The sequence below is a fragment of the Zosterops lateralis genome (assembly GCF_965231275.1).
Source record: "Zosterops lateralis genome assembly, chromosome: 13".
Classification (NCBI taxonomy): Eukaryota; Metazoa; Chordata; class Aves; order Passeriformes; family Zosteropidae; genus Zosterops; species Zosterops lateralis.
In genome coordinates, this window is record NC_139773.1 from 4,015,694 (window position 1) to 4,027,039 (window position 11,346).

The 11,346-nt window shown below is 45.4% G+C and overlaps 1 protein-coding gene across 2 annotated transcripts in view; it reads right to left on the reverse strand.

The window, feature by feature from the left end:
* The window catches only part of TLN2 (talin 2), a 136,953-nt gene extending 131,635 nt beyond the window's left edge, over positions 1–5,318 (reverse strand). The window contains exon 1 of one of the 2 annotated variants that reach the window (XM_083870743.1): positions 5,304–5,318. The gene's annotated coding sequence lies outside the window, so the exon portion shown is untranslated. Of the gene's footprint in view, positions 1–4,906; positions 4,978–5,303 lie in introns of those variants that run through there. The other variant, XM_083870740.1, reaches the window with a different exon arrangement.
* Between the last annotated feature and the right edge of the window lie 6,028 nt (positions 5,319–11,346).

Here is an 11,346-nt window from a genome sequence, read left to right on the forward strand (position 1 = left end):
ATTGAACAAAGGTAAATGGTACTCACTGTAAATTACTTTAAGCCTAATTAACGTCTCCAGCTGTACAAATTCAAGCCTGCATTTTTTGGAACTGTTTTATGCTTATATTTATGTCAACTATACACAAAGTTTAAATCTCACATTCCAGAAAAATCAGAACTTTCCTGCTAGGACAGAACACGACTGAAACCAAACCACAGGACAAGCTGGACTTGAGGTCATTGAGACAAAGGGTTACTCACCACATTACAGATATCAACTCTCAAGAAAGGTAAAGAGAGATTGTATGAAAATAAACAATATGTAATAAGAAAAGGATTACACAACAAAGACTTTAAGTGGAAGACAATGCCATTGTCTAAGAGGTTCTCACACCACTACACCAAATACTTCAGCAAAACACTAAACTCTTCAATATATCACAGCAACAAATCTACCACAGCTGGCAAACGTAAATTGTTATTCAACTCAAGAAAGTAATCAGTCCATGTAGTACCATTGATTCTTTATCACCTCAATTGTTATTTGCTGTGATTTAGAAGACTGAATCTCCTGCTTGTTCCTGGGTTATATGTCACTCTTCCATGAAAATAAGAAATCTCAGCCTTACAAAAGTTGCCATAGAAAAAGGCACAAGGTTCATTTACAATTCACTTCAGCCCATACTTTCTTCCTGCTGCCCAAACACAGAAAGATGAGCTACCTACTGAGAATGAAAGGAAGGCAGTTTCAAGTGCCAGCCTGGCCCATCTTGGCAGGAAATCAACCAGTAGCTGCCAAGTAAAGGGACTACAAGTAAGTCAGCACTGTAATACTGTAAAGATATTTTAAGACAAGACTTACTGTTGTATAGTCACCCTCACCTTGTGAAGTCAGTGCATTTTCTAGCTTTATGGAGATGCTTGAGTAAAAAGGTGCTGGAGCTTTGAGAATTGAGGGGGTGGATCTCTGGGGATGAAATTCCAGCTTGCAACTGGAAGTGGAAAATATCAAAATGTTATCACAATTGCTTCAAGTATGCAGGCTAATTCAAACTCAATTCCAAGATAAGCATGTGTGCACATAGCACACCCAGGGAAATGGTTCTCTGACTACTGTGAAATGGATTTTCAGCAGCATTAGCAGGGACAGAAAGCTACAAAATTCATTGTACACAGTTAAAAGTCTGGTGTTAAAACTAAGCACAGGGCTCCTTACCACTTTCTCATCCTCAAGCATACCAGCCTCACTCCAAAGGTGGAACTTCCCTGCCCCCAGAGACAAAAAGCACAATTCTCTAAACACTGATCAGACCCAGGTCTGCACCACATGCTGTGGATCAGCACTTACACATCTAAGGAGCTCAGGCTACCTTCAAGACATTCTTTGTGTAAAAGGAATAGACTGTTTAATCACAACAATAAAAATAAAGTATAAAAGAGCTTAAGACACAGCGTGATGTCCATAATCATAATCTCATCCACAGAGTTGCAAAACCCTAGATTATTTTGCTTAACATAACCCCTGGAAATTGTAAGATAACCTACTATGAAAAAACCCTCTGCTTTATCATTTGCATCTCCTTTGCCCCAAAACTCTTGCAGTTCAATTTACTGTGTATTTTTATAACCATATGTGGTCAAAAGCAGAACCCTGGAAGCAAAAACCTGCGTTCTCCTTCAGGACTACCTGAAACTGCAATTTCCACCTCCATTTGTCCCAACTAAAACACTAAACTCCAAAAGTAAACAAAAGAAACATAACACTGCTTTATTAAGACAGCCTCCCCCCATTTGCAACAACACCCAACATTTTGCTTGCTGTTCTCAATTTGCATCAGCATTCTATTGTCTGTAGAAACACGCATAGGCAGACTTGCCAAAAATTTTAAAGATTCAAAAGCAGGGAGGAGAAAAGGATTTCTAAATGCTGGTACAGTGGTCTGTAAAGACATTCACACTTCTTACCTAATTAGGGCCTGGTGCAAAGGCAGCATCTGGAAAACACTGCTTAGCAAGAAACTCTGCATATTAAAATAAATAATATCAAGATGTCTACATATTTGGCAGCTTACCAAAATCTCCAAAGGTCAGATAGGACTGGCAGCTGAGAATCAATTCAAATGGTGTTTTCAATACCATAACGCTAAAATTGTGGATTGGAAGGATACTTCAACAAATGGTATTGCTCATATTTCATGAACATGCATTACTGATATGCCAACAGTTATTTGACACCAGAATGCCACAACAAGGAATGGAGGTGAGATGTTTGAACTGATGTCTAGATGTGGTGACTAATTAGGCACTGCCATTTTTGCAAGCCATCTAGGCTGCATTTGCACAGGTTTAATAGATACAGATCATATAGGTAAGCATATAAAGTGACAATCCAAATATTAACGCCTCAGAATATCCTTGCTATGTGGAGCCAAATCTTTGTAGAAACAATGCCAAAAAAGAGAAAGTTTTCACAGGAAAACCTCTAAGTCATCATGCAGTTGAAGCTATGCCACAGCTAGACAGTTCTTTCAAGCCCACTCCTCCCACTCCAAAATAAGACTTGATTCTACTGTAGTGGTGTTTCATGCTGCTGTATCTTTTAACTTTCATGCAGTTATATTTATAACTGTAGATGGATTTCCTAATATAAGTAGAATTCGGTCATTGCATTAGCTGGCAAATGATGAAAGAAGTCTAAGTAAAACTGTGAAACAAACCAAATTCAGAGTAAAATTACTTAATCCTTTGCACTTCAAATGCAAGTTCATCTTTCTCAATATTGTCTAGTAGTAACCAATCTATCCATCACACACACCACAAAACCTCTCGCCCTCCCAGGCACTACTACAGTGCAATGGCAATGTTTCAAATCAACTTAAATTAGGCTGCACTACATTCCAGTACATGATATCATGCAACAGATGTTACTCTAAAAACACAGAGGACAATTATTCAGGATAAACTCCTGCAATCTGAATGGTAAAATGAATGGGTATCCCACATGAAATGGCTGGAGACTTTATCTAGCTCGATACTGAGATTCAGATCTTGAATATTATCCAAGTCTGCCGTAGTTAAGCTACTTAGATTGGCAACCAGAAACAAGAAGTATTCTTATCTTACATAAGCTCAATAATTTTGTCATGAATAGATAAGCCAGAATTCCACTTAACCCTTTAGCTGTGCAGTGACCAGTGAGTTAAATGAGGCATTAGGAAACTCAGATGAAATGCACTTCCAATAGGCAAGAGACACTCCCCCTCCCTCCTCAGCTGTGTGGTAACCTTGAATCTCCCCTGAAAACGTCACATTATGAAAATTAAAGCAGGAATGGTAGTTCAGCCAACTTATCTCACAGTTTACTTGTCTAACAGCTGTTCTGTTGGAAGAATGGCTGACCATTACACCGTATAGATACAAAAGCCTTTCATACACTACAATCTGTAAGGTATTTTAAATCAACACTGGCAGCTTGCATTCCTACTTAAAACACACTGCCATAAACATACAAATAAGTCATGTTTTACATAAGCAAGAGCAATCTCAGAAATGTGTTGCTTCTTTGTTTTTAAATCATAGGGACATTGTTCCACAGCCATGGGGCTCTTTTGAGAATGCAGAACTCCTCAACGCCTCTAAGTAACATACTTCCAAACCCAGAACTGCCCTGAAATCTAATATGGCTCAAGCTTTGCTCCAAAATATAGGTCTACAAAACAAACTTTAAAAATATTTGGAGGGAAGTGGACAATTCCTTGACAACAGGGTTTTTTTTTCAATCAATGAACATTCCCACAATCTTTCTAACTAGATGTCATAGCAGCATTTCAACACACCAAAAGTAAAGCCTAAAAACCCTGAAATGACTGGCCAGCAGAACAAAAGCGCTATAGAAGGTGAGCATAAAGGCGGCAGAGGCCGCAGTCAGCTCTCAGTAAGGTGTTCCCACGCGGTGACACCGCACCGGGGCTCTCCAGAGGGCAGGTCTGCCTGCGGAGACAGCTCTGCTGGGGGGACACGGGACAGACAGAGCCATGGGGACAGACAGAGCCATGGGGACAGACAGAGCCATGGGGACACACAGCCCGGGACAGGGACAGCCCCGCCGCGGGCACACACCGCCCGCACTACGGGAGCTCCGCTCTTCGCTCAGCCCCGGACACGCAGGATCACCGGGGCAGGATCCCGGAGCCGCGGGGTCCCTGCACGCCCCGGAGCACAGCCAGGCTGTAAAGGAAGGATGTTTTCGGGAGGAGCAGCCGCCCACCCACCCCGGTCCTTCCCCCCGCCGCCGCTGCCGTCCCACCGCTGCCGTGGGGAGATGCGGACACGGAGACAGATACAGATAGATACAGATTCACGCGTATGCAGACGCGGCAGGAGCGTCCTTGGGAGGTCGTCACTTCACCACGTATCGCGAAAAGGTTTTTTCTCCCTCCCGCTCGCCCACAGCGCCCGGCAGCGAACAGCTCCGCTCCCCGGGCAGAGCCACCCCGGCCGGCCCCGCCGCGCTGCCCCAGCACCTGCCTGCTATTCCAGCCCCATCCGGCCCGGGGAACCCCAAACAGCGCTGTTCCCCTCTCACCCCGGCCCGGCTCTGGCCAGCGATGGGTGAGCCGAGGCCGCTCTCCCCTGGCCGGGCTCAGCCCGCACGGCACCGGGCCGGGCTGGTGCTGTCCCCCCTGGAACCGGCAACTTGTTGGGCGGACAGCGCTGCCCCGGGCGGACCTGCCGGGCGAAGCGGCACCGGGGACCGGCGCTGCCCTCACTCGGAGCCAGCCCGCCCGGAGCCCGGGCACCCCACGGCTCCCGCCGCCGCCGCTCGCCCGCGCAGAGCCTTCCCCCTCCCGGCGGCTCCGCACACGCCGCCCGCTCCCTGCAACGTGCAGCCGGCGGGGCGCTCGGGGGTCCTCGCGGGCTCCTACCGGGAACGCTGTTACTGCGGCATTGCGGAGCGCCCGAGCCCCGCCGCTCTCTCGCCTCCTTCCTCCGCCCCGCTCGCTCCCGCCCGCTCCCGCCGGCCCCGCCGCCCGCAGCCGCCGCCGCAGCGGACTCCAGGCGCAGACCCCCGCCGGGGAGGGCAGGAAGCGCGTCATCACTCCGGGCCGCTCCGCCGCCCTCCGCCCGCCCGCCCGGCCCGGCCCGGCCCGGCCCGGCCCGGCCCGGCCCGGCCCGGCCCGGCCCGCGCTGAGGGACCCGCGGCTCCCGCCCCGCGCCCGGCACCGGGGGCTGCAGGGCCCGCCCCGGCTGAGGGCTCGGAGCCCCTTACCCGGCACCGGGGGCTGCAGGGCCCACCCCGGCTGAAGGCTCAGAGCCCCTTACCCGGCCCGAGGGACGGGCGCCGCCGCCGCCCGCAGCCCTCACACAGGCGGGAGGGAGCGCCGTCCTCGCTCTGCCCACCCGGCACCGCAGCTCCGCGGGGGAAGGAGGAGGAGGAGGAGGAAAGCCAGAGCGGCCCCACGGGGAGGGGAAAAGACCCCGCGGGGCAGCAGCAGCAGCAGCACCGGCGGGGCCCTGAGGGGCAGGGACGGGACGGGCCAGGCGGGCACGGTCAGCGGGTGAGGAGAGACCCGCTCCGCCCGCCCGGCCCGTCCTGCCGAGCGCTCACAGTCCCGGGATCCATTGGGCTGGAAAAGGCCACTGAGGTAACCGAGTTCCAGCTGAGGACCCAACACCGCCTTGACACACAGACCGTGGCACTGAGTGGTGCCGGACGTTTCTTGAGCGTCTCTAGAGACGGTGACTCCACCGCCTCCCTGGGCGAGCCCGTCTTTAACCACCGTCTCTGTGGGGAGATTCCTCCTGATGTCCAACCAAAACCTCCCCTGGCATAGTTTAAGACTGTCCTCTTGTCCTGTTATTGATTACCCGGGACAAGAACCCGACCCCCATCTGGCTACAGCCTCCTCTCAGGGAATTGGGCAGAGTGATAAAGTCAGAACTGAGCCTCCTCCCTCGACTGTTCCCCACAGCACCTCACAGCCCCAGACCTTTCCCCAGCGTGACCCTTCTCTCGGCCCAGTCCTCAGTGTCCTCTCTGAACTGAGGGGCCCAGACCCTCAATCTCCATGTGTGCCCCACCAGTGCAGAGCACAGGGGGAGAATCACACCCCTTGTCCTTCCACACCATTCCTGGCTCAGACCAGGGTCCAACACCAGCCACAAATGAACTGCTGGAGCAGCAAAGGAGGCTCAGGGCTTCCCTTACACAGTTTGTATCATTTGAACAGTTCTAACACTGTTAGAGTTGTGTAAATGCTTTTCACACCAATATATTAGTACAAATATGAGAAAATAAATACCTACTCCAGCTTAGGTCCCTTACATGAATTAGTGCCATATAAACTGGGGCCTCTGTAAAACTGCAACAGTTGAATATCATGCAGTTACAATAATTTCACCTGATTCAGCTGAAGTACAGTAATTAGTAAATATTTTTACTTGTAACCAGCCTAAAAGAGCTATATCAGTATACAACTGGTTTTGCCTTTTAGAGTAATCTTGCTCCAACAAATTACCCTTAACTAAACCCACAATGCATGGTGACACAGTCCAACACAATTACACAGCTTGTATCCATACACTTGGTGGGCATGTTTGAGGCTGGCTGTAGATATAAAACCCAACCAGATTATTTTATATAACCACCATACAGAATTAAAAGCATCACAATTTTAACATCCCTGAGAGTTAGCCTGAGCTGTGCCAGCTTTATCAAACAAGAAGTGTCTGCTCTGTTAACTAGAACAGAGGCTACACAGGATTTGCCCTGTAACTTGCCAATACTTGCCAATATATGAGTTTTACAAATGAATTATTGTTATCATCTGTTACTAAAGAGATACTATCCAATCTATTATTAAAAGAAGTGATAACTCAAGTATTTTTTTGTAGTTCAGAGGTACACGTAAGTTACCTGAGAACAGCCATAACATTGACATTAATAACAGTTTGCATTGTTTTTTTGGCTTTTTTGTTTAGCTTGGGTTTTTTGCTGGCCTTTTACTACCATGATGATAAGCTTCCAACAATGTGGATTTCCCTGTGTGATATCCAACTTAAACTTCCCTCTAAAGAATACGTAATGATACATTTCATTCTTCCCTTCATGCAGTGTTATCCCATTTCCTGGCTGTAATACTGCCTCAAGAGAAACTTCCTGTATTCCATGACTGTACTTGATTGCATTATCCTTTTCTGCCTTCACTTTTAAACCTTTCCTAAGAACCTGTGTGTTCTCTCACATAGTAACATGCAAGGCCACAATTCCAGTCTCTGTTCCCTTGTCATTTTTGTGTTCTTCTGTTTCCTCTCAGCTCACAGGGAGGCTGTTTAAATCTCTGTGCTGCATTGACCTCCAAATAGCTCCTCTGAAATATCTGCAAAGAGATTTCAGCAAAGTGTCAATAAAAGTGTCCCCCATTCCCAAAGAACAAGATTTCACTACAATGTGAGTGCAGTGTCAACACCAGATTCCCCTGTGCCATTTCTGTCTCTTGCTCCTCCCAATTCCTCTGTGTGTCTGGACACATTCACTGTCTCCCTTTGTGCCCAGCTAGTGACAAACCAGTTTTGTTTTGTTTTGTTTTGTTTTTTTTCTCCCTATGTTTGCATCAGATCAAATACAAGGTGGCCTGAGCACATACCTGCCTTCTACAGTCAGAATCCTTGATAAAATGAATAATAAATGACATATTCTGTCAATCTGTCATGTGAGAATTCAGCTTTTGCTATTTTAGTAATAATTCTAGGCTTTATTTGTATTCAGAGAACATTTTGAAATTAAGGCATTCTGTTAGACACCTGACTTCACTTCTAAGGTTGTCTTTCCCTGCCATCTCAGCTGTTCTGACACTTTATCTTTCCATCCTCCCATTACCAAACCCCAGAACTTTAAGGGCGTGTTTTATCAGAGAAAGCATCACAACAATCTAATGTCCTTCTTCAAAGTGAAGTGGGTCTGGTGTGTGAACATCAGGGATGTTCTCTGGTGGTTTGCCTGTCCCACAGGTCAGGAGACAGACATTAAATGATCTCCCAAAATAGTCATGAAACACTCTCATAAACTATCCCTAAATGCTGTCATACTTGTCATACTTGTTCAGAGCCCTCTGTTAATCCTTGTATTGCAACCACTTTAGCATTCTGGCCCTCAAAATATCCTGTGGATGAGAGCAGCACTGGCATATTTACTGATGTTTTGGGTGAACCAGTCTGTGTGCAGGGACCTTCAATGAAGTACATTATAAACAATTTTCCCATCTATCATTTCAAATCACTGTCTCAGAACAAGTCCATTAAAATGCAGCCTAAATAATACCCAAGCCTGTAAACCAGATTCTGTGTGTGTGACAAGACTATTTTAATAATTACATTGGATAGCTTAGGAAGATATACTGAAGACATTTATAAAAGTGACCTTTATAATGAGTCAAACTTATCCTTGGTAAGCAATAGTAAACAAAGCCCAGCACTGCCAGTATGACTTCAGCATTGCAGGTTGGAAAGGTTCTGAGTGCTCTCACAGCCCTTAATGTCCCTGACCAACCTCATCTGGGGCCTTTACCCACACCCCCCTGCCCGTGTGGCCCAGGAGCTCAATATAAGATTAGTCCTGGGCTGGGCTTTTTATGGCTCTGCATTATGGATGCAAATTTCTCTAGAGATTTGGGTTTGTTGTTGAGCTTGTCTGCTACCTTATTACCTGCCTCTGTTACTTTTGTTTGCATGCTGTGGTATGGCTTTTGGTTTTGTGTTTGTTTGGTTTGGGTTTTTTGTTTGTTTGTTGTTGTTGGGAGTGGTTTTTGTTTTTCCTATGTTAAAGTCCCTGGACTAGGGGAATATTTCAGTATCTTGGTTCTGGTATTCTACCAGGCTTACTAGAAAGTTTCTATGGGGACCCAGTCCAGGTTTGTGGTGTTAATTCAGATGGGTTCTTTTTGTTCTGCTCTCTTTAGTTACAATAAACAAGTGGATTGTAATCTAGACTTTATATTATCAAAGTTGTAACTTCATATTTTGAATTTTTTTTCATTGTTCTGCTTGACACCTATTTGGGTGTTCATAGAAAGATTACTAGTTTCTTTGGGGTTTTTGTACTCCCCTCTGGATCATTATAACTTTATGCTTTTCAAAATCCAGTGCAGCCCTCTCCAGTGTCTTTTTAGCTTTAATTTGTGAATCCAATTAGCTCTCTAGCTGATTCCTGCTATTCTGATACTGGGCTGATTAATTTCTAATTGGCATTTGTACTTAGGCTTTTAATTTTCTCTTTGAGCCCCTCTTTGCTAGCTGATTTTATTAACAATGGAGCGTATCTTCAGATTATTCCCATCATTCTGGATTCTTTAGACTCTTCCTCAGTCCTCACAGGTATTTTAAACTGCAGTGCTTGCTTCTGCTGATTTGGTGTCTTTTTCATACTATGGTGCCTGGTATTGTGAGCACTTCATGGGCTTTATGAAGACTAAATTATCTCTGCTCTCTTGAGTCTTATTGCTGTCCTCTGACTCCATCAGAGTCACAACAGTCTCCTCCCTACCCTCCTTGGGCAGCATCCCAAGACCTTCCTGAGCTGAGGGGCAGTGGCAGCAAAACCCCCCTGTGCTACAGGTGGACAGGGCATAGGGAAGAAGGATGGTGCTGATTTTCTTCCTCATTGCTCACCCCCACTGGTAGCTGCCAGGTATCCACCAGTGGGTGTAAAAAAGCATGTACCACATTTTGTGTCCAAGACACTCAGTGAAGGTCTTGCATGTGTGTGAAGGAAGTGAATTTGTGGGTGACAATTTTGCTGCTCACTTGGTATAAATAGTGTCTTCATTTTTGGCAGCATCCACTTTATTCCATACTATTGCACTATACAAAAATCACAGCATTACTGTGCTACAGCAACCAGCTTCTTCATTTACATGGGCTTCTTTATTCTTGTAATAATTGGACCTTTCTGTAAACTTTTCACTGGCCCTGCTAAAGATCCAGTTCTGTAAGGAAGTAGGTCATTAGTAAGAGGGATTACAGCATGGCTGAGTCTTACTCTTCAGATTCCTTTCAGGAATTATTTTATTAGAAGACAGTTCTTATAATGTCAGTCCTTAAAACAGATGTTAAAGGACTGAAGGGATCATGTTCCTTTCATCCTATGGTAGAGGGTTGCAATATTCTAGGGAATGCACAGCAGTGTAGAAGTCTTGTCACGATCTAACGAATTTTCCTAGCTCTACTAATTGTAGTTATGCTGAAAGGACAATGCACTGTCTGTCAAAGCAGGATCAGCTGGTCTTACAAAATTCATTTTTTAGCTTTGTGTTTATGAAATACAATATGGAAAAGAAATTGTATTTCTCTTTTATGAGAGTTATATCTGCAAAAAAATCAATCAGCTATTTCTAAATGAGAAAATAAATTTACAGGGTTGACATTATTGGTAAGGAACACTCAAGAGCAAGACTGCAGAAAACAAAGAGGATATTTTGGTACCTAAACTTCAAGGGAACAGGAAGGATAGGATTTTGATTCATATGTAGTTACCACAGAAAATGTCAGTCCTATCAAAGTTAATGGACACAGGTTTGGTGGTGTGGGAGGTCAGGAGACTAAGAACATCCCTAAGTAGCATCTCCCCTCACAGTTGTGTCTGACACAGCGCCCACAGTGGCAGGGTCAGAAATTGATCCTGTAGTCCATGTGTCTGGCTGCTCAAGGGCAGCCAGATTTTCTGATGGTTTGTATCATTCTGACTCCCCAACAGCAGTGTTTTCTGTAGTGTTGTCCCTCAGAAGGCAACCCAAGTTCTCTGTGGCTTTTGATAAACATATTAACACTTCTGTTTGCAGCTCAGTTACATTCTGGTCTGAGGAACACTTCCAGGTTTTCTAGAGTGCTGCAAGAAGGATCAGAAAATGAACATGAGGACTGTTGTCCACAAACCCGCATCCATCTAGGTGATAATTCTCGGTATGGACAGTAAGTAACACAGAATCTTTATTATTGGGTTCCAGGTATTCCTGAGTAGCAATATACATGCTTTGTCAGGTTTGTTTTCAAAAACACCTACTAAATTAGTGTTGATTTTTGGAAGTCTGACCCTCTCTTGTTTTCTTGTCCATATCTAGAACATAGTTTGCTGTACAAATTATACGTGAAAATACTATTGTTTTGAAAATAGAATTCAACCTTCTAAACTGCTTGACTATTATGTGGTGTTATCCAAATTGGCTGTGACTTGTATGGAATTATGCTGAACTTTTTGCTTTGTCTGAAATTCATATCATGCAGCAATAATGGGTATTTTTTCAATTGCCTGTATTTTCAGGATGCTGATAAAGCACTGGAACAATGCCAGGTATTTTAGGAAATGCATTGC